Raw genomic sequence first — 26268 nt, 5'->3', positions numbered from 1 at the left:
CTGAAGTTCCTTACATCTTCCCACCAGATATCTGCTTTACCTTTAAGACTGAATGTAGTTATTTTGGTCTTCATGTTATCTGAGTAATCATGCAATCTGAATAACTTATTCATTCCAAGCAACCGTGCTTCTGAATCATGTGACTTATTCATATCTCCATCAAATGTAGGTGTCTTTACTTTCTTAAACTCATTCAACAAATATCCCTTGTCACTCCTTCTGTAAGGATGACAATGATGATAATCACGATACCTGTCAGAACCAGAACTAGAATAGTACCTGTGTCTATCACCTCTCCTGTCTGGAGTGTCCAAGAATATTCCATCTCTTATTCTGTCATCTTTATCTAACCTGTACCCACCAAGATACATATTTCCATATGCCCCATTAGTTATGGCCTCTTCTTCATGGATGATCTGAAGTGGTCCTTGTCTCTGCAAATATGACAAACATTGATTATTGCATTGACCTCTGCTTATTTCTCCTATGCCTGCATGATTCTTTCATTATCTGTTTTGAAACTCCTTATTTATTCCTTCAAGTTTCTTAGTGTGTCTACTAGGTCAGAAGAATTCCCAACACCACACTGCCCATTTGATCCATAAGGATGATCTCATGAACATGTTTGAACTCCATAGAAAAGATCATCATAAAATTATTCCTCATGACTATACCTTTTAGCTCCTATATGCAAGTAGTGTTCTTACACAATCTTGTTGGGATCATGTTTTTTCAACTCAATGTAAGACACCTTATTGTTTTCTTAAGCTTTAGTGTCTAACCTAACTTGAGTTATATTGACTAATCCATAGAAATCGCCCTGAATAGTAAAAAGAATGCCAAATATATTTGGAAGCAAGGTGTAGGTCTCTGGCTACACCTATGAAAATGGCTTTGTATGCAATTTCCCTACATATAAGTCTATTGGGAATAGTTATGGGTAAAGCATGAGGAGGAGACATAAAACCATAAATTCAAACATAAGAGAATGGTTCCTCTATGTACCAACTCCCAATCCTATTGAAACTTTACGTAGCTTCATAAATTATTCTAGGGGTGGATGACCAAAAAATATCAAAAAGGGGAATAATCACATAATGACAAATTTCATAGAAATAGTCATTAAAATATATTCAATTTTGAAATTTTGAAAAAAAAAATAAAATGAAAATGAAATTAATTAGAAACCAAAAAATTACAATATTACTTAATATTTAAATAATTTGTATATTCAACTTTAAAATTGTTGAAAAAATTTAAATTTAAGTTAAAATGATTAAAAATCAAACAAAATAAAATATTACTTTATCTTTAAATCAAATTAATAAACTAAACATGTATATATTATATTATTTGGTAGCAATTAATGTGAATAAAACGAAAGCCTAAAAATATGGACATGGATAATACATCTAGACAGCCCTTATATTCTATATATTTATGTTTTGAGTAATCAGATGCTCTGTTCTTTTCTTTATCGGCACTTATGGTACATTATGATGACAAGTTAGGCCTACACCTCCGATGGTAGGGAACCCACGACCACGGAAGAAATTGCATTCTTTACACTGAATCTCACCACAAAGGGACTCTTCCATCATTGTCTCCATTAATGGATAATAAAAACACACGCGCATCCATAAAATTATAAAAAATATATATGAACATTACATAAAATTATAAAAAATTATAAATTAGAGAGACATCAACCTTACATAAAATTATAAATTATAAAAAGCATTAAAATACAAAAGTACACCATTGTTGTGTGTGAAAATAATTTTTCACTTTTAATAACAAGAAAACCCGTGACCGTTCACTGTGTAAGTGAGAACGCTGAGTGGGAGAGCGCCGCGATGCAGACCAACCAGAGTGGGTCTTCCGCCTTTCTTTCGACCAACCACCTTCTTCCTGAATGCGTCTGCATCAGCTCCAATTGCTATTCATTGAGGTGGTTCCTTGCATGCAAAGCCTCTCGGCATTTCGACATGTACCAGCCTTTCTCCACCTGCCCTCTGCATGGCTCATGTTTCCATGGTGATTTTCGTTTCACCTCCTGTCCCTTCGACGTGTCCGGACCACAGGTAAAACATCATCCTTTATACATTATTGTACATTATGATGATGACAACTTAGCCCCTCGCCTCCAGCTGTAGGGAACCCACGACTGCTGGAAAAAAAGATGCATTCATTATAATGAATCTTCACCACCAGAGACACATATGTATATGTATATTATTTGGTAGCAACCAGAGACACATATGTATATGTATATTATTGGGTAGCAATTAATGTGAATAAAGCGGAAGTTTAAAGATAGGGAGATGGATAATATGTTGAAATGTAACTCCCTTAGTTATTTATGGAGATGGATAATACATTTTTAACAATTTTTATGTTTGAAATGTAACTCTCTTGATCATTTATGAAAAAAAAAACTTCTTTTGTCTTTATTTCCTGGTTAATCAATCTTCGTCTATTTGTCAGTTTCTATAGTTGCAGTGGGATCAAGTATTGAATGTTTCGTAACTTGTCAATTATTGGAATGCTGTATTCCAGGGAGTTTCCACACAATCACAGTTTTCTGTTTCTTTAAATGGAGTCATTTTTAAAATATTTATCCAACCAACCGGGTTGAGAGCAAAATGAAATTCTTGTTCTGTATTGGGTTTTTGCTTGCTTGCTCAGTTTTTCTCATGCCGACATGATCACTTCACTGAATAAGGGAAAACAAGGTGAAAAACGCGTCGTGAGAGGTCGTGTTTACTGCGATCTATGCTCTGCTGGGCGCGTAACCCAATTTAGTTTCTTCTTACAAGGCAAGAAGCAATCTATAATTCTTACATTCTCAACCAAGTTGGTCTAGATTGGATTTTGATTAAAAAGTTAGTAAAAAACGAATTTGTACTGACATCAAAATATCTTAGCTCTAATTGTTTGGTGTGGGTGGTTAAAAACTATTTTTAGTGTTTAATTTTTTATAAATAGGTCTAGATTGGATTTTGATTAAGTAAAAAAACGAGTTTGTACTAACATCAAAATATCTTAGTTCTAATTGTTTGGTGTGGGTGGTTAAAAACTATTTTTAGTGTTTAATTTTTTATAAATATATTGTAATTTATATGTTTGTAATATTTATGAAATAATTGTTACTAGTTTTAATCAATTTCTCAAAATAATTAATATATTCTCTTCTTTATTATAAAAAATATTTGAAATTTTAGTATTAATTTTCCAAAATCAAATTTGTGAGATTTATAAAATAATTATAAGTAATGTAAAAATATCAACAATCTTTCAAAATTACCACTAAATTCTCTTTCCCTATTTAGAAAAAATCATGTAGATTTTAAGTATGTTTGAAATTATAGTTTCATTCAAAAGCTGATCCTAGTTTTGTTAGATGGCTACCATGACCAGCAAGTATGCATGGCCCAGTTGAGGAGCAGCCGGGATGCAAGTTGCAATATCACCACAGAAAAGAGCATCTCCTTTGTTAATGGTAGTAGCTTTGAGCGCACTATGGAACTGTCCTTGAGCCCATTAAAGAAACCATTATCATGTGCTGAACTGAGTGATCTCTACGCCCTTCCTCCAGGTCATTTGCCTCCAAATTGTGGTCCTTCACCACCATTGCCCCTACAGCTTCCAAACCCTACCCCTCCAGCGTCTCTTGGTTTCCCTGTTCCTGCCAATAACAGCCCACCATGTCCAAAAGAAGAGATATTACGGAACAATCTTCCTCCACCACCACCACCATACTGACTGCATTCTTATCAAGATATTAACATGCTCCGGATCAGCCTATGTAAATACAATAAGTTGAACTAGAATGCTTCACATATACGTGACTTCAAAGTTCAAACGATCAAATTATAGATGACTTATTGTGTGACTTATTTGATACATGTGTTTTTCAGAGACTCCATGCATCAATTTAGTTCTCAATGTATATTTCGAAAGTCAGAACAAATGGAGCGTTTTATTCTATTATGGCTGATACATGGTTATAGATGAGTGGCCTTGGCATGTTTAATTGAAGAATGCCTCTCACCAAGTGGGATCCTGATTATAATAATGAGTCTAAGTATTATAATTTAATAATGGTATAGATTATGGTAATCCAATGATGTCATTGTTATATTTTAGAATTTAACAAAGTAAATTAGACTCTAAAAATTTTCAAAATCTGTCATTGAAATAAAGCTGATAAGCTGATAAGGCTTATCATGACATGCTTAGTTTGAAGAATATCTAGTACCAAGTTAGATCCTGACTATAATTATCTACCATCAAAATTAAAATTTAAATCCAAGGAGACTATATCTATGGACAAACTGAGCTATGTAAAAAAATTGTTCCATATTTTCGTCAGATTGCATAAACATGGAGCGTTTCTTGATGACTTTAGAGAACTGATATTCCCTTCTCTGTAAAGGGATATGTTGTTGCACAGTGTACAGAAGCTGATCCATATCAATTCTCATGAACGAGGGTGAATAAGCCTTTTTAGTAGCGTGGTTGATCTCAAGTATTATGAAAGACAGAAGAAGGAGTGGACAAATATTTTAGAAATGGCTCTATTTAAGGAGAGAGAAAACTGTGATTGTATGAAAACTGCCTGGAATACAGCATCACAATAATTGACAAACGACAAAGCATTCAATGCTTCATCCAACTACAACTATGGAAGCTCACAGATGCTCAAAGATAGGTTACAAAGGGAATTACGCAAAAAGAGCTGCAACTATGGAAACTGACAGATGCTTAAATATCGGTAAATATTAATTATTTCTTCTCATACCGGCCAGCATGGCACCCCTGTCCATTGCTGTGACGAAGGAAGTAGGAAATTAGGAATATCTATCTCCACTCACTTGCACGCACCACATCACTTTTTTTTTAAGGGATTTGGCATTTGGAACGTTCCAAACTACTTTACCTACGCGGTGAATATTATTTCTCTAATGCCGCCCAGCATGGCACCCCTCTGTCCATTGCTGTCACCACCTCCTTCTGCGTAACTCCCTCTGTCCATTGCTGTCACCACCCACTTCTGCGTAACCGCGTCCTCGCTTCCACAATTCCTCTACTTAAACCTAGTCCCTCTACTCTGCTCTTCAATCTCATAACCATCTTTTCTTCCCTGCTCTATCCCACTACCAGTTTTTGTAGCTTCATTCTTTCTTGATTGTTGTTATAAGAGAGTTCGATTCTCTTCTGATCAATCCAAAGTGATAGTGAAGGTTGCAAGGTAAAATGAAGGTTGCAAAGTATTTAACCAGCTTGCCTTCAAAATTCAAATGGTTGCTTGTGGTTCGCGGCTTCGACTGACTGTGATCCTGCAGACGGACGTGTTTTGTATGGCGGTATTGTGGGCATCCGTCGCTGCTGGTGGTGGACAGTCCAGGAAACTCTGGTGGAAGAGGCATCTATTGTTTTGACTTACCATGATGGTCCTCTGCTCTCTGCCATTGGGGTGATCCCTCTCCATTTGATTTGGTATGGGCAGCTCACGCCTGTTCAACGCTCCATTGTGGCAGATTTTGTACAATCTCTTGGGGGCAAAGACGTCAGAAGGGAAAGCAAATCAGCCCTCCGCCTCCACTTGGTGGAAGACCACGCACAAGTACGAGGGCACCCACTCTAACAACAAGGCCGCCCCATCCACATCCACATCCAGTGTTGTAATGCTTGGAAAACAGAAGGTGGACCAACAATACTCCCTCGGCAAGTCACTCAAGAGGACTGACATTGCTGCTCTGGTTGAAGCTGCCCTCAAGTCGGGTATTCTGCCACCTAGAAAATCACCTGGAAATGCCAATGATGTGTACTTGGTGCTCACCTCCGAGGATGCCACAGTGGAGGGTTTCTGCATGAGGTCTTGCGGATTTCATGCCACTCTCAATCTCAATGTCGTATCAAGCACAGGAAGCCCAATGATGCAGGGGAAGGAGACCGAGAAGCATAATGAGCAGCTTCCAATTCCATACGCGTGGGTTGGGAATTCTGCGACTCAGTGCCCTGGACAGTGCGCGTGGCCATTTCATCAAGCCCATGTACGGACCCCAGACTCCTCCCCTGGTGGCACCAAATGGAGACGTGGGCATCGATGGCATGATCATCAACATCGCCACCGTTGTGGCAGGAGCAGCCACCAATCCATTCAACACCTGCTACTTCCAAGGCAACGCCGCTGCACCTGTAAAGGCCGTGTCCGCCTGCCCCGGAATATATGGAAAGGGGGCTTACGCGGGCTTCCCTGGGGAGCTTCTGATGGATAAAACAAGTGGGGCGAGCTACAATGCCCGGGGAGTTAATGGACGAGCATTTCTGCTGCCGGCTATGTGGGATCCGGCTACCAAATCTTGCCAGCCTTTGGTATAATTTTTTTTTTATAATTGTAATTGCACGCCTACATTTAGGCGTGGGAAGAAGAAGGGGCATCCACTCTGCCTGTAGATGCGTCCCTTCCTGTATATGCATTGTAGATGCGTCCCTTCCTGTATATGCATTCTTTTATTCTTTTAAAAAGATATTATATATAACACATTCTTTCAATCTGCTTCACATAAAATTTCCCCGCCGCTACATGTTTTTTCAATTTGTTTGTTTCACAGAAGAATTCACATAAAATTTCCTCGCTACATGTGTTTTCGATTTGTTTGTTTCACAGAAGAATTCACATAAAATTTCCTCGCTGCATGTATTTTCGAATAGCTTGTTTCACAGAAAAATGGAAGCTTCCCACCAAAATTTCAATCTGTTTCACATAAAAATTTCCCTTCCCGGTATACATTTTTTCAGCAAGGAAAAAGCACAGCTATCTTTCAGTGAAAAACACAGCTTACCTTTTTCCAACGAGAAAAAAACCCAGCTATCTTTGGGTAAATACCCAGCAACCTTTTTTTTCTTTCACAACTACCTTTTTTTCAGCCAGAAAAAAACACAGCTATAGTTTAGGCAAAAACACAGCTATTGTTTAGGCATCCGAGAGGGGGCATCCACTATGCCTGTAGATGCGTCCTGCCCTGTACATGCATTATTTTTTCTTTTTGAAAAATATTATAGCATATCCATTCAATCTAATATTTTTTCCATTATCTAGAGTTTCAATATTTTTCAGAGCTCTCCGTCAAGATCTCTTCCTTATAATATCCTTGTAAATTTGCAATTCACAATTTTTATATCATTTAACATAATCTTAGAAATGGAAGACAGACTTTATTCATCAAACTAAGGAACAGCTCAGCAGAACCCTCTACACATTCATCATTAATCAATAATCTCTATGAATAAATAGTTTACATCCCTACTTAGTTAATACATAGTTTACATGCAAGTAGGGAGGTTAGAAAGACCACTTAGAAAATAAGAACAAATTCCTAATCTAAATCTCACATGTAACTAATCTCCTACTCCATTAACTTTAACACTCCCCCTTCATGGAGAAAGGGTTCACTAGCACTCCTAACATCTCCCTAAATAACTCAAATTTAATTTTTCCAAGAGACTTAGTAAAAATATTTGCAACATTGTCACAAATATTACAATATTCAATATGAATTTCTTTTGACTGAACCTTCTCCCTAATAAAGTGAAATTGTGTATCAATATGCTTGGTGTTTTTATGAAACACTGGATTATTTGGAAGTTTGATTGAGCTCTAGTTATCACATCCGATAACAGTTGCATCTTTTTGTTCTTCTCTGGCATCCCAGAGAAGTCTCCTCAACCAAACTGCCGCACATGTTGTTGCGCACATTGCTTGATACTCTGCTTATGCTAAAGACAAGGATACAATGTTCTGCTTCTTGCTACTCCATGCAATGACCCCAGACCCAATGCTGAAAGCATAACTTGTTATGAATCGTTGGTCATCTAGATTTCCAACCCAATCTAAGTCTGAGAAACCTGTCAATCTAGCATCAAACGAATCAGTGTATTTAATACCAAAGTCTAAGGTTCCTTGAAGATACCTTAAGACGCCTTTTGCTGCAACCCAATGATTCTCAAGAGGCTTTGACATGAATTGGCTCAATACACTAACTGCAAAAGCCAAATCCGACCTAGTTGTAGTCAAGTAAATTAGACTCCCAACCAACTGTCTATACAGTGTTGCATCAACCTCCTTAAAACCATCATTATTATGAAGTTTGGTATTCTGTTGTAAAGGCACTGATGTTGCTTTGCACTGATCCATTCTGAACTTTTTCAATAAACTCCTGAAATACTTTCCTTAAGACAAAAACATTTGCCTAGAATCCCTCCAGACTTCAAGAGCTTAACAATAGTGTAACTCTCCGAGGTCTTTCATCTCAAAAAGCTATGACATCTGCTCTTTGATTTCTTTAATGAATTCATCAACATTTCCTATAATGATAAGATCATCTACATATAAAGAAATCAAAATAATTTGCCCATTTTCATCAAACACGGTATACAGATTAGGGTCATTCTTGTTTCTTTTATAACTATGTTGTAGGAAAAATGAATCAGTTTTATCATACCACGATCTCGGTGCCTGTTTTAGTCTATATAATGCTTTCTTCAATCTACGAACTAAATGCTCCTCCCCCTGTTTAACAAATCCTTCATGTTGCATTAAATACACTTCTTCTTTTAATTCCTCATTTAAGAATGCATATTTCACATCTAGCTAGTGTATCATCCGATGATGTTTGGTAGCTAAAGCAATTAACATTCTAATTGTGTTTAATTTAGCTACAGGGGCAAAATTTTCCTCATAGTCTATGCTTTCTGCGAGTACCCCTTTGTAACCATCCTAGCTTTATATTTGTCTATGCTCCCATCAACGTTAAATTTAGGATTGCATAACCATTTGCAACCTATGGGTTGTTTTCCTTCAAGTAGTTCAACTAGATCCCAGGCTTTGTTTTTAAGGATTGACTCATATTCTTCTTCCATGACTGCCCTCCATTCATTATATTGGCTTACTTGTTTATAATTAGAGGGTTCAACAACATTTAACATACTAGTTATAAGAGCATGATCCCTATATATTGTTGGCAACTGAATTTTCCTATCTGATCTACTGAGTGGTGGACTGGCTTCAAATCTAGTCTGACCATCCCTTGGTGGACTTGGCCTGCTACTTGCATCTGCACCATCCACATCTTCCTTATTTTTTTTTGTTGTTGCTTCTACTCATGGTTGTCCCTTTCATCACTTCCATCTTCCTCCAGCAAAGCTATGTGCCATTCTTCATTGCTTCTTTCATGGTTTCCATCATCAACCTGCTCATGGAATATCACATCTCTACTTGCAAACACTTTATGGGTAGAGGGATTAAATAATTTATGAGCTTTAAACTTTGTGTAGTACCCTACAAAAATGCATTTAATGGGCCTTTGAATCCAGTTTCTTCCTATCCTCTTTTGGAACATGAGAAAAAGCTTTGGAACCAAAAACTCTTAAATGATTAACTGCAGACTTAAAACCTAATAAAGCTTCTAATGGAGTTTTAAAATCAAGGCTTTTTGTTGGACTCCTATTCTTCAAATATACTGCAGTATTTATTGCTTTTGCCCAAAAGCCATTAGACAAGTTCTTACCTTTTAACGTGCTTCGAGCACACTCCACAAGGGTTCTGTTTTCCTCTCTGCCCGCGTTTTGTTGAGGAGTGTGGGGTACTGTGAAATGCTAAACTATCCCATGGTCCTTTCAATATTTGACGAAACCACCCTTTTTGTATTCTCCCCCTTCATCCAGCGGAGAATTTTGATGAATTTTCCTATTGTTTTTCAATCATGCTTCTGAAATCTTTAAAATATTCAAAAGTATGACTCTTCTTTGCGAGAAAATATACCCAAGTAATTCTCATGCAATCATCAACAGATAATAGGAAATAATAGGCACCTTTTAATGACCTCATTTGCATCAGCCCACACAAATTAGTGTGCACAAGCCCTAGTATATCTCTCTTCTTTCTATCTACATTTGCAGGAAACTCATTCCTATGCATCTTCTCAAGAGCACATGCTTCACAATGAACATGAACATTCTTTAAAACATGAAGATCATTAACCATACCTCGTTTTTGAAGTAGTGACAGGTCATTGAAATTGATATGACCGAACCTTTGATGCCATAAGTCTTTTGCATTCATAACTGATGACGTCAAGGCTTGGTGTGACACGCTTCTTACATTCAGCTTATACAATCCTCCCACTCGAATACCTGATGCAATTGGCTTCATACGATCCAACAGATCTTTAATAACACAATAAGACTTAAAAAACTCTACCTTAAGGTTCTGATCTGTTATCATAGAAACAAAGATCAAATTCTTTTTGATTCCGGGTACATACATTACATTTTGAATATGTCTAATATTTCCATTAGGAAAAACAACATGAACATTACCATACCCTTTGATCTGGTACCCTCTATCATCACCAAGGTAGATATTTGCACCACTGCTGGTTTCTTTAAAATTCTCAAACCAATGTTTGTTACTTGTCATGTGAGTGGAAGCTCCTAAGTCCACAAACCAAGTTTCTACTTCATCATCTTCAACAAAGAACACAAAATTAGATACAAACAATATGAGATTTTGATTCTGATCTTCATCAATAAAGTGTCCTGCATGCTTCTTATGTCTATGGCGACCTTCATCAAACTTCTTCTTTTGGAAACTTTTAGTTATGCGACCAACTTTACCATAATAAAAGCATTTGGGTCCTGTTTGAAGACATACCTTGAGGTGGTTTTCTTTGTGGTGTACTTCTGCCTTTCTATCCTGCATTTGCCTTCCCTCTTAAGGGCTTCTTCTTCACCATTAGAGCAAGATCTGAACTCTGGGGTTTCAAAGTCATCCGTCTCTCTTCCTCTTGCGTCAAGATTCCTATCAATTCTTTGAAATTGGGGGCTTTCTCTCTCACATTCAAACCTTTGATAAACATCTGATAGTCATCAGTCATACCATTCATGGTGATTGTGACCATATCAGTGTTTGACACTGTCTCTCCTATGTTGCCTTGCTTATATGTGAGCTCCTTGATTTAAGAGATCAACGCAGCCACTGATTCATTCTCCTCCATTTTGATGGAGAGAATCTTGATTTTCAAAAACAACAGGCAATTTGTGTTTTTGATCTCGTATAGGTCTTTGAGGGTTTTCTAGATGTCATTTGCTGATTTACTTTCACGAATGTGAGGGATAATACAGTCTTTCACTGACAATTTTAACAACACTTTTTCTTTGTTCTCCCTCTTTTCCCAGTCCTGGATCATTGCTGTTGTTCCGCCTGTAACTAGGATCAGTTTTAGCTCATCATCACTTGTGATCGTCCATGCGTTTTGCCCCTCCAACAGGGTATGCAACTTAAATTTCCAATTAGAGTAATTGAATCCGTCGAGCTTATGACTTTCGTTCAGATATGCCTTCGCCATCTGGTTATTCATGTTGACAGGGCTCCCTCAAGAAATAAAAAAATTCGACCTCCAACAATTAAAAGATGGGTCTATCTCCAAAGGTAAAGAGTAATTTCAAAAAAATGGGTGCTCTCTTCATAAAAAAAAAATCCTTTAATTGGATGAAAAAAACAAGATCCCGTTTTGATTTTTAAATAGAAACCCTCCTTTCTTTAAAACAATGACTCCTTTTTGAATGCGCCTCCCCAAAAAAAAATGACCTATCAAAAAAATATTCTTTGATCGAAAGAAAAAACGACCTCATACCATGTCAAAGTTCTTCGAGAAGTCTCTTAGTACTACCAACGCATGCAAACTATGCCACACTGGTCCTCCTTCTCGACATTAGAATTGAACAAAACTGCCTACGGCCGTTTGTGGACTTGATCATCAAATCTACGGGCACAGACGCAATTCTAACCCAACCAAACGCAATTCAAACCCGACCTTGTTGCACTTCAAGATGCCACCGAACAAGGCACCACTTCGGCCTTGAAGAACCACCATCGACTGGCTGCGAAGTTCATCAAATGAATCTCCCACGGAGAACGCGCGAGGCTTGACGAGAATAGGCAGCGATTTGGTGGAAATGTGAAGACGGGACTCTCTAGGTTTTCATCCAGCAAGGTCGTGCATGGAATCTCAAATCTGGCTTTGACTTTCTTAATGTTTAAAGACGAATATGGTGGGAAGACACTCCACCTTGATCCACACCACAACTGCAAATCTCAACAGCCATCGTGAGTAGGCACCCTCGCTCCAACGACAACCTCCACGTAGGCAACTTTGGAAATAACAGCATCAACACGCAACTGCGATCAAATAAGGCACCACCGAACAAGGCACAACACCTCGCACCTCACCAGCACGCAGCTGCCACCACGATTCGGGCAGCTTGATCTGCCTCGCTCTGCACCAGATCGCCTCTCTCTGCACCAAATTCGCTATAACCTTCACTTCATTACAACGACCTCAGATCCTTTGATCTCGCCACTTCGTCACTGCGATCTCCAAGTCCACGATCCATCCGGCGATCTCAAGCTCCACACGATCAACACCTCCACACAGATCGGCTCCCACTGCTGCACGTCCACGCAGATCCGACTCCCATGGGCTGGTCAACGGAGCAACGCGTTTTCTGCCTCCAAATGCGTGACTTTCTCTACAGGAAGGGCGCTAGTCAACAACTGAAAGTGCATTTTCTGAGCAAAAATGCGCACTGATCAAGCAGAGAAAGACTTTCTCTATACTCCACCTCCTCACCAGGCCTTTTTAGCACCACTCAGGGCCACAATCCTGCTCCAGGCACTCACCCAATCACCAAAGCACTATGGCTTTACCTCACTCAACCCTGAAGCTCTAATACTATGTTAAAAACGGAACGCAGAGACTTTATCAATCAAATTGAGTAGCTCTCAGGGGAGGGCTTCACCTAGAAACTGCCTTTGGCAGAACGCTCTACACATTCATCATTAATCTCCATGAATAAATAATTTACATGCAAGTAAGGAGGTTAGAAGAACCACCTAGAAAATAGGAACAAATTCCTAATCTAAGTCTCATACTTAAGTAATGAAGTGACTCTCTCCTAGAATACATTTCTCCATTAGCTTTAACACATAATGCCTAATATTATAACTTATTTTTAATAGGTTTCACTAAAAATAATAATGATTAACAAAATCCCTTTCTTACCCTTTTATATAATTATTCAATAATAAATTATAAATTAAATCACTGATAAATATTAATAAGTATCAAAATACTTATTCTATAATATATCTTACATTCTAAAAAAAATATTAATTATATTTTATGTTATTATTATTATTAACTAATATATGAGTTAAAAATATATATATTTAAAAAAACATGTAATAAGATTTTTAGTCATGATAATTTATCTTGTTTTGTAAATGGAGATTTTTAACTTGTAAATAGACTTTATTACAAAACCATGGTTTACTGATACCACATGCCAAAAAAATCATAACCCTTCATATGTCATTTTTTAAAATCAATTAATTTAATTAAAAGCACAAAACTTTTCAAACAAATGTGATATACAAAGTTGTTGAAGTGATGGATAACTAAATTAACTAAAAACAATAAATAAATAAAATTATATATAGAAAAATGCTGTCAACAATGAAAAATATAAATATTAAAAATGGAGTTGTTTTATTTACATAGTTATTTGTTGTTGAATTGATAACCATTTTGATTTATTATTAATATTTTTTTACTAATTAAGTTTGCACATTTGCATTTTTACTTCTATTTATTGAAGTGTTTAAGAAAACATAAACAATGGTGGACATTAACAATTCTTGGTATGTTTATTTATTTGTATCTTGTTCCTATCCATTTTTTATGTAAATATTTACTTAAATTATGGTGGGAAATTATTTACATAGCATTGTGGTATACAAAACAATAACAACCAATATTATGACATTTATCAAATAAAATTTCTCTTTTATATATATATATATATATTTTTTTTCACTTCCTGTTTAATAATTCAAAATTAATTAAAATCAAAATATTTTTACCAAAATAAAAAACAAACAATACAACTTGTATATGATAAATCTCAACAACTATAAAAAAATATTTTTGAAAATTATATGCCAGAGGTAGATTTATTTTGCAAAATCTTATCTAGAAAACACCGAAGGTCTTAATGATGGAGATGTTAAAACTTTAATGTACACATGTTCCATGCAATTGACGTTTAGCCACTTTACCTTAGTAATCAATTTGTCAATTAATATGTTAGAAGCAACTTGTGGTAAACTGTAATTTTCCTTAGTAATCAATTTGTCAATTAATATGTTAGAAGCAACTTGTGGTAAACTGTAATTTTCTAGTCACGAATTTTCTTATCAACCAATTTCTCAATTGATAGGCTAAAAGCAACCTGTGCTAAATCATAATTTGCTCGCTGTGATTTTTCTTAGCAATCAATTTCTCAAATCGGCCTTCAAGCCTTAACTTGAAGACGACACTTGAAAGAGTGTGACAATGGAGGATAATCCAACATGGAGGACAATGCTCCTTTAGGGGGTTAGATTGTAATAACCTAATATTTATATTGTAATAAATTATGGTATTAGTATATGTATGGGCATGTAAATTAAATGGGTAAAAAATATAGAATAATTCTAATTATATTTTTTTTAGTGTCGATAAAGAGGTAAAGCCTTGATACGAATCATGAAAAGTTATGAATCTATAAAACCTCTAAATTTCTAGAATTTAGACTTGTGAAATCTTGAAGTGTATCTTGTTCCATCAAACGTTATAAAATCTCTCAGTAAGATAGTTGTTTTTTAGGCTTTTATTAGTCCCTACCTGGGACTAATAGCGATCGATCGATCGTTGACCATACATTAACCGGTCCTTTGACCAAAAAAAATTGTGCACTATCAAAGTTTAACCAAAGTTTATCTCTGCAAATATCGGTGTAAGAAATTTATAACCAAAGTTGCGAATTGGAGGTCTTATTGCACGCTTCACGTGCCCCGATGTTAAAATGATATCCGGTATAATAGCTTTATCCAAAGTTTCCAAGCATGAGGTTTTTCAAACTTTGGTTAAAAGTTTTTTTCCAATCCAGAATGTTTGCAACCATTCAATAAATGCGCATGAGGGTTTTCAAACTTTGGATACAGGTGAAATACGCGGCGATTGGAAACGGAGGCAGGCGTTCCATCTTTCTATGGCTTCAGTTGGGACGTGGAGTGTGAGATAAGGCATGCGCTACATGTGTTCGTCTCGACTCTCGATCTCTTCTTCGTGTTGTTTTGTTCTGCACTTCTATTAGGATCCACGCCTCCATAAATACAGTATTAGGATCCACTTCGTCTTCCCACCTTGTTGCTGTCGCTCCATATAACTGTCTATCCTTCAAGGTAAAGAAAAAGAAAAGTAATGGGCGTCTTCTCCCCTCCGATCACTACGAGACTGGCTCTTAAATGGGTGAGCTTAGGCGTAACCCTTCTCTTCCTCCTTCAATGGGGCGCCCTGGGTGAGCTTAGGCGTAACCCTTCTCTTCCTCCTTCAATGGGGCGCCCCAACTGTTGATGCACGTGAAGGCATGATGTATGGAGAGGGCTTGCAACAACAACGGTCCTGCGATCAACAACGGTCCTGCGATCCGGGGCGACTGTCTCAATGCCACGACTATTTGCAAAGACGGAGAGAGCAACCATCGGAGAGATGTTGCGAGGAATTGGAAAGAATGTCTCCACAATGCCGATGCCGAGCCATACAACAAGTTCTCCATCAATCTCAATCGTATGATTCAACCATGGAGGACCTCTTCATGGATTCTGAGGCTGCACATAATCAGCACCGCCGCCGCCGCGAATCGCGTGGAAGAGAAGAGGAGGAGGCAGAGGAGAGAGCCGCATACCTTCCAGAAACTTGCAACGTCCGCCAGCCTCCCCGCCACTGCGACGTTCAGCGCCGTTCTCGTAAGTCTTTCTATCGATTGATGAACGCTATTTAATATTAAACTCTAGTAATTAATTCCTGTAGCTGTATGTAGGATGCTGTTGTCATTATTCTGTGGACTAACACATTCTTTCATTTATTCACGATGTCATTTGTTATTGATGTTGATCCAACATCTAGTCTGCCACCTTCGCTGCTGTAAATTATATATATTTCTTCTTAAAACGGGCTAATCCATACTGACTGACGAATTTAATCCATGTGCTAATGGTGTGTGGACAGACTATTTTGCAATGGGTAGCAGCGTTTAAGTGCGCAACGACCATAAAATATAGATACTGTGTCTACGTAACTAAATAAACAAGGGAGTAACTTAAGCTGCTATGAAATTGTAGTTTTCCTATTTGGAAGAGTCGTCTCATTTCATTTAATGCCCACCATTTATATGGTAGCCGGATGTGTTCCCTTTACTTAATAAAGGACTAATAAGCGACCAAATTCCAAATTCATTTTGTTCCCTTTCATGGTCACCATCAAAGCAGGTTCTCTCTTTTTTTCTACTACACGCTTAATGAACTCAAATACAATAATACAATATATGCTTTGAAGCAGAAAAGCGGAATTAGACTAATAGAATATCTAGTATCCAACTTCGCGTATCTCTCTTTCTTGATTATTCACTGCCAAGTAAAGTGTAAATCTTTTCATTAGAAAAATTGAAACCTGTTAAAATATCTTAATTACAATCAGAAAATACAAACATAACGAAATGCCTATGTAACACGAGTTACGAATGACTCTCGTTAAGACCTCGGAACAGCATCAAAAGGTGGATGTTGGGTTTTTGGGCAGTGTTTGCTTCTGGCTATACATCAAAAAAAAATGTACCGCGTGAACATAACCTATCGAGATTAGTGAGCATATAGGAAAGGAATAGACGAGACCTGGAATTTCAAATCCTTATTGCCAGTCAAAATCTTTGACTGATCGTTATAAATATTTTTTCTTTTCAATTTTCTTTATGATAGTTATAAATAAATTTAGATAATCTTTTTGTAATATAAATGTTCCCTTCCTTTTCTCTCTAATGCAAATTTGTTCCTTTTCTCTCTAATGCAAATTTGTAAAATATTCGTGGTCTTCTTTTCCTTCTGCCTACTGATGATGTTACAATGTATTAATTTCATAAAGGCTAACACAAATTTGTAAAATATTCGTTGTATTCTTTTCCTTAAGCCTGCTGATGTTACAATGTATTAATTTCATAAAGGCTAACATGATGATTGAATTATTCTCCATGCTTATTTATTTTTCTCCCGCATTGTCAACTTTTTCACTTTTCTTCATTGAGTCATCAATATCAATGATCCTCCCTTTAATTTTCTTCTCTTGAAAAAATATTAAAAACATCCTCCGCAAATATTTCAATTTTGAAATCTTTTTTCAATTTTTTTTCTCTCTTTTCTTCATTGAGTCATCAATATCAATATCCTCCCTTTAATTTTCTTCTTTTGAAAAATATTAAAAACATCCTCCGCAAATATTTCGATTTTGAAATCTTTTTTCAATTTTTTCTTTTCAATTATATCTAATTGGTTCTTCAAGTCTGTATTTGAAGTTCTCAATTTCCTATTTCAAGTTCTCAAATTTTCAATTTTCAGTTTTTAATCTGTATTCATGAAATTTGGGTGTAATGTAACTATTCAAATTTTGTAATGTAACCATACAATTTTTACATTTCAAATTATTTTATGGTATTGGTATTTCAAGTCTGTATGCATAATTTTTTTTTTCCGAGGAAAAAATCAAAACTTTTTATTGAGAGATTATAAAAAGTTTACATGCAAATTGGTCATAAGCCATACTGCTGGCTCATCTGTTTTCTAGATCTGCTCAACATCTTGGAGCTGTTTCTGCTGTTTAAAGAACCTGTAACAGTCTTCCTCCCAGATGGAGGCATAGTCAATATTATAACAAAAACAAAGAAACCTGGGGTCTCCTTCGACGAAGGAAAAACAACCCCTTACAACAAAAATTATAAGTCTATAATCATGTGGATACATATAAAAATTATATATAAAAGTCTGTTTGCTGTAGCTATGAACCAGAGAAAAAAAAATATGATGGAGACTATATAAAAATTATAAAACAGAAATATATATCCGAGAAGGGTGCTGTCAAAAAAGATGATGAAGCTGTGATCAAAAAGGCTGAGCATATGGAGGCTGATCTGATATGAAAGACTGCCCCTGTCTGATCTCTTCTACTGTCCAGCTGCCCAGATCCTGTTGTAGACCAGCCTTAGATAGCTGATCTGCTTCCTCATTCCTTTCCCTGTAGATATGGCATATTGAAAACCTGTTAAAGTATGCCTTCAAGAAAGAGATTTCTTCAACTAGAGTCTTCAAAAACTGATTTTGACAAGATGCATTTCCATTGACCCAGTTTATGACATTTAGTGAATCCCCGAAAATCCTTCTGTATGCATAATTAAACTATACAATTTTTCAATTTTTGGTATTGGTATTTCAAGATCTCAGATTTTTATTTGAATCTGTATTTCAATATTTAATTTTTCATTGACACTAAACTTTCTGAAATACATGATATAGTTAAAAGTTTCGTTGTTCATTCTGAAATAAATGTTAATGAATTCGTTTTTCATTCTAAAATACAAGAATTTGATATTCATAATGCAGAATTGATTTTTTAATTTTGTAACTTATTCCAGAAGTCTATTGAAAGCTCTTGAAAAAGAAAGGGCAGCATTGATTTCTTTCGCTATCTTCATTAAGCCTATAGCATACACATAATATCTAATTGATATTCATGATGCAGAATTGATTTTTTAATTTTGTAACTTATTCCAAAAAGTCTATTGAAAGCTCTTGAAAAAGAAAGGGCAGCATTGATTTCTTTCGCTGTCTTCATTTAAGCCTATAGCATACACATAATACCTAATTCTTTTAACTTCTCTGCATCACAGTCTCTAGCGTTTCTGAATAAAGACCTCTCGGGAAAGAGCTGTAGTTTCTCTGCGCTCTCTTCAAAGGACAGAATCAATACTTCCCAAACTCTCCAGAGAGCAACTGAAGTTGTTTTATCCTAGAAAGCGTGACTGTTAGGTGAATGAGCAAAGTTGGTTTAGATCTGAAACATGAGTGCTTAAAAGATTAAGTTTATGAAACGATCAATACCCCAAACATTCAACTTCTATAACATATTAAATTGATACAACAATATATGGAATAACTGGATTATTAAACTACATTTATTAAGATTTGTAATATAAAGATTTAATCTGAAACATGAGTGCTTAAAAGATTAAGTTTATGAAACGATCAATACCCCAAACATTCAACTTCTATAACATATTAAATTGATACAACAATATATGGAATAACTGGATTATTAAACTACATTTATTAAGATTTGTAATATAAAGATTTAAAATATTCAGTCTACATAAATAAAAACTACTTATTAAAGAATAACAAAAAAATTATATATCACAAATATTATATAAAATTTCCAAAATAAAAAAATATATATCTAATTCGCCATAATTACACTTACATAAAAATAAAAGTTCATCACTCTTTCTATTTCATTTGAAGAGTACACCCATGTTCATTTTGAAATATTAAATTATATAATTTGTATTTAATAATTAAACTTGTCCAACACACTGGGCGTTGTTTTATTACACATTCAAGTGAATTATGCGATTGTTTTCTCTCTTCTGGAATAAGATGCCTTTGTGATAGCCTTCTATGAACGCATTAAATTAATATGAAAATTGTATTTCCTTTGAAATTCGATTAAGTGAATTATGTGATTGTGTGATGCAGACAGCAAGATCTTTCAACGCCATGCACACAGCAAGATCTTTCAGGTAAGGTAGCAAGTTTGTTCGACGAAGGCAGGTTTTTAGTGAAACAGAAAGTTTAAACATGTTGCACAGAGCGTTTGTATTGTGTTGTTGTGGCAGACCCCGGCAGGGACTACCGGCTGCATGCAGCACTTGTTGTTATTAAAGTTTATTTTTTATAATCTTGAGTGATGCCTATGACTGAAAATTTCTCAAACCCTTTTCACATCTTGTGGTTACATGGCCCCAGTATCATTTTGATTTCCATCTATTTTAACTTAATAAACAATCATTTTAAGCACGTATATATATATATATATATATATATATATATATATATATATATATATATATATACCTAAAATAATTGTTTATTAAATTAGAACAGAGGGATATATATATATATATATATATATATATATATATATATATATATATATATCCCTCTGTTCTAATTTAATAAACAATTATTTTAGGTATATATATATATATATATATATATATATATATATATATATATATATATATATATATATATATAATAAACTGCAATATTCATGGAAAAAAATAAAAATAAAAATATGGATTCGTATTTGAACACAGAGGTGAATTGGAAGTTTATGTTTTTGATTTACCACTTTAGTGTCTTTTTTGAACTCCGTGTAATAGTTTATTATGAAGTTTATTTAATTGATTATTTTAGTGTACTATACTAAAATAGTCATTTTTAGTTGTATTACTTATTATTTAGTTGTATATTTTAACCCAAAACTAAATTAGTTGTTTATGTTAATCATTTTTAGTTGGGTGACTTAAAATTGCTCATTTTTTGTAGTATTTCACTTGGAAAAGTTGTGGTGACTAAATTTTTAGTCAGCTAGTCACCAATTTCTTATTATTTCTAATGTCTTACAAAAACAGATTTTTTCTTTCCCTTTTCATATGTTATTGTAACTCCACTTTGAGTTTGAAGCCTTCATTGTTTATCATTATCATTATTATTGTGAAAGAATATTTTGAAAAGGAAGGATTAAAATTCTTGTTTCTTGTTGTGAATTTGTCTCTCTTCTTACGCTGCCATGGCTTAATTTTTCACCCCTTTGTTTTTCTTGAAAATAGCATAATCTTTATGTCTTAATAATTTCATCTATTGTCTTTGAATTACCAAATTATATATTTTCTCTATATGATAGAGGTAGTCAACTAATGAATTTTTGTGTGTTAGATTGTTCTTCTTGAATGTAAGGAACATACCTAAGGATATTAGCAAATTTGGTAATGAGTTCATCCATTGTAATTTGACCAAGTTTCATCAGTTGTTATTTGACATTTGACCTCTCTGCCACTTTTGTTGCAACATGGAACATGACGACTAAATGACACGGGTGGATTTAGATGTTGAACCCTATTTTGGGATAAATTAATTTTATTTCATGTTTTCAAATATATTGTTATTTTTATTTAATATTAAAATAATATATTTAAGAAAATCTCATTTTTTTTACTAGGTGATTTAGAAAAAAATGAATATTTATATAATGAAACTCAAACATAGGGAAGCCTTAGAATAACTCATTTAGGTATACCCTACAATTTAAACTTGTTAATTATGAAACATTTACCATCATTATAAATATATATAATATTCATCTTAACTATCGATTAATCATGCATTTATAACAATTGAGTCCTTTAGGGTGGAAAAATTTAGAACAAATTTATTGGGGTTTTATTCCTCTAGATGCATGATAGATCTAGACTTGAGATGAATCTCTCTCTCTCTCTCTCTCTCTCTCTCTCTCTCTCTCTCTCTCTATATATATATATATATATATATATATATATATATATATATCTATATATATATATATAGATATAGATATATATAGGCACACACACACACATATAGTAACATAGACACACATGTTGTACAATAAGAATTGAAGGTATTACACATCTTCCTTGTATCGGGAAGTGAAAGAATCTATGAGTAGAATAATGTGTTTTTATTTTCAATTATTTTATATATATCTTTCTATCTCTCTATCTATATAATTTATAAAAATTATTCTACTTTAACTATATAAATTATTCTACTTTAGGTGGATATTGACACGTTTTATTTATGGTCATCATTGAGATTTTTTATGTTATTATTAATCTTTAAATTCTCTATGTCAACTACACATTGAACATGAAAGGAATTACACACATCTCTCATATTAGGTTGTATAAAAAAAAATTATGCAATAAATGAAAATTCAATAAATTCAATACTAGTTCTTTATATTAAATAAACATAATCTATTTTGAGCCAATATTATTTATAATAATAATAACAAATTATATAAAATATGGTTTATCTTCTTGAATATTAACACACAATATAAAAGGTAATTTTTTTAGCTTATCTTCGTGCCATATCATTCGGTCCAAATGAAGATGTGTAACTGGGTTTTTCTTTGCACATAGAGATGTTAGAGTCATCAATGGTTTACATCTCTTTCTAATTGTGAAATTTCACACTCCTGGTTTGAATTTCATTCATTTTAATCATTAAAAACTTTATAATCACAATCCCATAGTCATTTCACACTTTGCATATAACTTTATTCAAAAAAATTTAAATGCACATGTTTTTGAGAATGGTTGTTATTGATATCAAAAGTTGTCCCAATAAAAGAGAAAATTATATAGTCAAATATCATATTTCTAGATCTTTCCAAAAATATATGGCACACCTTCTAGAAATATTGCTTGTGGATTTTTAATGCCCCATTCAGATATCCTATATTTGAATTCGTTTTTACTACATATTCCTAGCTCAAATGGGAGCATAATATATATATATGGTTGAAAATTTTAATAAAATACCTTTCAAACGATATATAGCATTGCACTCCTATAACTCCTCATAGTTAAGTAGAAAATATTTTTTAATATTCATTATACAACCTTCCAATTCATCCCAACTAGTGCATAAGTTGGCCTAGCTAGTGGGAAAGTTGGCCTTGATTTTAGGGGTCAAACATACTATACATAGGAATTATGTGCAGGAACCTAGGACTCACTTGCTCAAACTGATTTAGGTTTATCTAAGAAAGAGAAGGAGCAATTATGAGGTTCGTACCTCATGAACCAAGTGCAACGAAGCTAAGTTGGAAGGCTTTATATGGGAAGGGATTTAGGAACATTTTGGAATGGTTTTTGGCACTCTTTGGGAAGATTTTTGGTCTTCGTTAATAGATGAGTTGCAAATTTTTTCTAGACGCTGAGTTTCCTTGTTGAAGGTTTTTAGTCTTGTTTAAGGTTGAACTTCAGTCTTGTTTAAGCTAAGTTTAATGCTTGTTCTAGGGGAAGAATTTGGTGTTTGAAGGTTGAGTTCAAGCCTAGTTTGATGGCCCAATCTTAGAGTTCTGAAGGATAAATTTAGAATTGGATTGAGGGCCAAGTTCTAGTTCATTGAAGGTCAACTTCAATTTTTGTTTGAAGGTTGTTTTTTTAAAGGCTGATTTCAAAGTTGTTTTGTGGCCAAAGTTGCAGTCCTTTTATAGACCAATTTTTGGTCTAATCTTTGAGGTGGTCAAGCTCTATTGGAGAGTTGTTGTAGAGGCCAAGTCTCATTGGATAAGGTAATGCTAAGGGGGCTATTAGCTAAAGTAGTTATGATGTTAAGGTGATGGTAAGGTCGAGCCTTGTCATGGACATAGGCGCAACACGAAAAAAACTATCATGGGCAACTTTTGTGATAGGCTAGTGGATTGCATGAGGTGAATGTTTGGTGCAAAGGTTAATAGGATACATGAAGCATAGTTTCAAGTTTGTAAAGGCTTATTTGGTTCCAAGTGTGTTGAATATCCCTTATATGTAGAAGAGATAAATATACAATGTTGAATACAAGTTGCTAGGTCGGAAAACCTTCTCTTTGAACATATAATAGGCCTCAATAGTGACAGTTGGACAATGAATAACAAGAGTTAAGGAAGTTGAAGTTTCAGATGGGTAGACCTATTTTTGATCAAATGCAGAGAAATTACAAGTATAAAGAGCCAAGTCAAGAAGCCAAGTTGAAGAGCATAAACTTAAGGTGTACAAGTCAAGCGGATGTGATCAATCTTAAAGGAAAAAATATGAGAGTTGCATGGTTAGATGATAACTCGTTGAGAATTTTCAGAGGACCAAAACTTATTGATGATAGATCCAAGGAACAAATTGAAGATGTAGGTTGGTGCCTACAATTTGTTGTGTTAGTGCTCAAATAGGGGAGATTGGTATCTTCTGTATTGGTACCTACATTTGCTAAGTTGGTGCTTAAGTAGGGGAAAAAATATGTTGTAGTGGTGCTTACGAAAGTTGTAAGTTGGTGCTTACTTTGTACGAGGAAGTTTACAAAATATTTACAAGAAAATTATATGTGTTTCTTATGTAAAGATTTGTGTTTCTTGATTTATGTGCATCGAATATTTTAAAAGATAAAATTAGTTAAAATTAATGAAATATGATTCACCCCATCTTAGTATTTCAAACAATTGATATTTAAGAAAGGTACCTTCAAACACAACATAAAAACTAGAAGGAGGGCCTCAAAGACATAGATGGAAAAGTCGAGAAGGCATGACTCCAAACCCCTGAAAGAAGTCTCCTCCATAGCCATGAATATATATATATATATATATATCTATATATATATATATATATATAGATATAAAGATGCAGACAATCAGAAGAATTAGTCAAATATAAAAGAAATTTACACAATTGACTTTGAAACAAAATTTTTGGCTGCTCAAGAATAAATACTCAATTTCAGAAGAAAAAAAACACAAGTCTTAAATACTTTTTGCAAATAATTGAAGAGAAGAGTCATAACATTAATGAAACAAAAGTTTTCCTCTCGAGATGTCAAGCAAAGGAAGCAAAAAGAGAGAATAAATGTCGTTAGGTATGCTAAATTATGAGAAGTTAGAAGGAGAAGTTGATCAAAAACTAAAAGAGAAAGAGACAAAATTTGAAGAAATCATCTCCTTGAAAATTCAGTTAGAATATGGTAGGAGAACAAAAGAAGTGATGAAAGGTCAGCTGAAGGAAAAAGAAGAAAACTGTGAGAAGCTTGAAGCAGAAACAATGTCATTAAGGAATGAACTAGATAAGCTCAACAAGAACTTGAAAAGTTCCCAAATACTAACTGATATTCTTACGAGCCAAAGATCAACATATGATAAAATAATTCTTGGCTATGTGGGTGGGATTTCATAGAAAGAATATGTAATCCTTAGGTCACCGAAAAATAGAATTGAGGAAAATCCTAAAAGTCATGCTAATATTATTCAAAGCCCCAACCATAATGGAAGCAAGAGAAGAAATCGAGAAGAGTTTGGAAGAGCTACTACACCTAGATGCTATACGAGTAGGAGTGAAATAAGAGACAAGGATCAACAAAGAATTGAATCTTATCTAAAGCAAAGAAACTTTAGAAGAGTTCTTTCATCAAGACAATCCTTTTGAGCTAAATATAAAACTATATTTCTTGGTCATTTCTTTTCATGAGCAAAATTTAGACATAAAGAAAGGAATTGTAAAGCCTATGACAAGGATGATTATAGAGGACATTATCAAACCTCTAGAAGCAAAATTTTAAGAAATCAAATTAGAGGGTCCAATGGCTATAATAGAAAAAGTCATAATTCATCCACCCCCTTATTCAACTTCAATACATAATGCTACAAATCCCACAATTATGGGCATATAGCATGTGACTACAAAATCATCATGAGATGGTCTTATAAAAATATAAAGGAATAATATACCTCTACTAGGCATAAACAAAAATACACTAAGGTGTGAAGCAGAAAACAAGAAGAGCCCAAGATGGATTTGCATTCTCAAGTCATAGGTATTTCTGAATGGAAACTTATAGTTGATGCACTATATCAATGAAATGCATAGAAAATAGCTTCCACTTCCTTGAAAGAATTAGGGTCCACCTCGTCAATGGACCCAAGGAGTGGAAACTTTTTGTGTGCATAGGATGATTAAAGAGCTTAAGAGATCCCAAATCTTTCTCAAAAAAGGATAAGAAGAGAGGCAATATCTAGTTAGAGAAGAGGATGAGAGTCAATGGAAACCTGTGGATTTGAGCCCTCTCTAAACACAAGGGAAGCATTGGACAAGTATCAAGTTGTGTCTCAAAAGTTGTAGGATGAAATCTCAAGGGGTGCTAACGATCATGAAATTCAAGGAAATTTCTAAGAGATTTGAAAGGATGAGGACTTCAAGGAGGTGTTTCAATAGTTGAAAATATAGAGTCAAGTGCATGATGGTGACAACACGTTTGGCTATCATATCCAAAATGGGTTATTCTATACATTAGATAAGTTAAGCATTCCTAAAATTTGAGAAACTACAACTAATCAAAGATGCCCACACCTGCAAGGTTGTAGCACATTTTGATGTAGGAAAGATTGTGACCAACTTGCAAAGGTATTATACGTATTGGCCCAA

General features: G+C 34.6%; 2 pseudogenes; both read left to right on the top strand.

Moving 5' to 3' along the window:
* Nucleotides 1-5019: 5019 nt before the first annotated feature.
* LOC149227522 (protein EXORDIUM-like 2) lies at nucleotides 5020-6479 on the top strand (annotated as a pseudogene).
* Nucleotides 6480-15365: 8886 nt separating this feature from the next.
* LOC149227521 (2S seed storage-like protein pseudogene) lies at nucleotides 15366-15951 on the top strand (annotated as a pseudogene).
* The last annotated feature ends 10317 nt before the right edge of the window (nucleotides 15952-26268 follow it).

Source organism: Pinus tabuliformis, chromosome J (assembly GCF_031772625.1).
Source record: "Pinus tabuliformis cultivar Carrire ecotype Pingquan chromosome J, CPIR1, whole genome shotgun sequence".
NCBI classification, from domain to species: Eukaryota; Viridiplantae; Streptophyta; class Pinopsida; order Pinales; family Pinaceae; genus Pinus; species Pinus tabuliformis.
The sequence above is the reverse complement of the archived record's forward strand: the minus strand, read 5'-3'. Positions and strand labels throughout refer to the sequence as shown.